The following is a 923-nucleotide window of genomic DNA, read 5'->3' on the forward strand; positions in this document are numbered from 1 at the left end:
CCGGGCCCGTCGCACCTGCCTAAAGACACGATGTACAATGCCATTAGATGCCCCAAAATATTAACCTACTGGTGTCTTTCCAAGGCTGTGCTATCCTCTGTTGCAAAGGTGATTTTATATTTGGCATTATCGTCCAGCACCAGGTAAAAGCAAATCTCGGTGGCCCTCTCCGCATGCATTAATCGGGGAAAGCACGACCCGCAGCAGCAGTATCTGCATCTGTATCATCTTTGCAGGAAGGGGGACTCTTAGAAGACCCGTCATCAGGATTATCCGGACACGCTTGGGTCTGGCAGGGATGATACTAGCTGCATTGTCGTTAGTATAGAGACAGCAGCATCATCGGCAGTGTCATCAGCAAAACCATCGACACAGGGAGGGACGTCGCCAGTAGCATCATCTTCAACAGCATCAGTGGCGCCGACACTAAGATATGATGACCCACAAGCTATCTATCGGAGATATGTTGCTGCTCGAGATGCTTGGTATAAGGCGCAGCCTCGTGGTAGCGTCAAAACTAACCAGCAGTATCGGAGGGCGTTAGGTCTACCTTTGCGGTATGACAAAGCAAGCTACCAGTGGTGTCTTGACTGGAAGCAGATGGGCAAACTCTGTACGACACCCACCGGATCTAGAGATTGGAGTAAGGAAGAGATGATGGCGTACCTGGATTGGAGTAAAGCAGAAGATGATCGGGTGGAGGCTCAGGTAGCGGCAGAGATGGAAAGTAATCCATTTTCTAGCAGAAGAGGCATGCGCGACATCTGGGAGGCGGCTGAGAATGATGGAAAAGAGCAGCAGGAATTGTATTCAGCTTGATAATTAGGAATCATTGCAGTTCTGAATCTCGGGATTCTGAAACCCGCCAGCCTCAAAACTCGAAATGCAGTTGTAGAGTTGTGCCAAATTGGGGGCTGACATAA

The sequence above is a fragment of the Fusarium oxysporum genome, chromosome 14 (genome assembly GCF_000149955.1).
Source record: "Fusarium oxysporum f. sp. lycopersici 4287 chromosome 14, whole genome shotgun sequence".
NCBI lineage: Eukaryota > Fungi > Ascomycota > Sordariomycetes > Hypocreales > Nectriaceae > Fusarium > Fusarium oxysporum.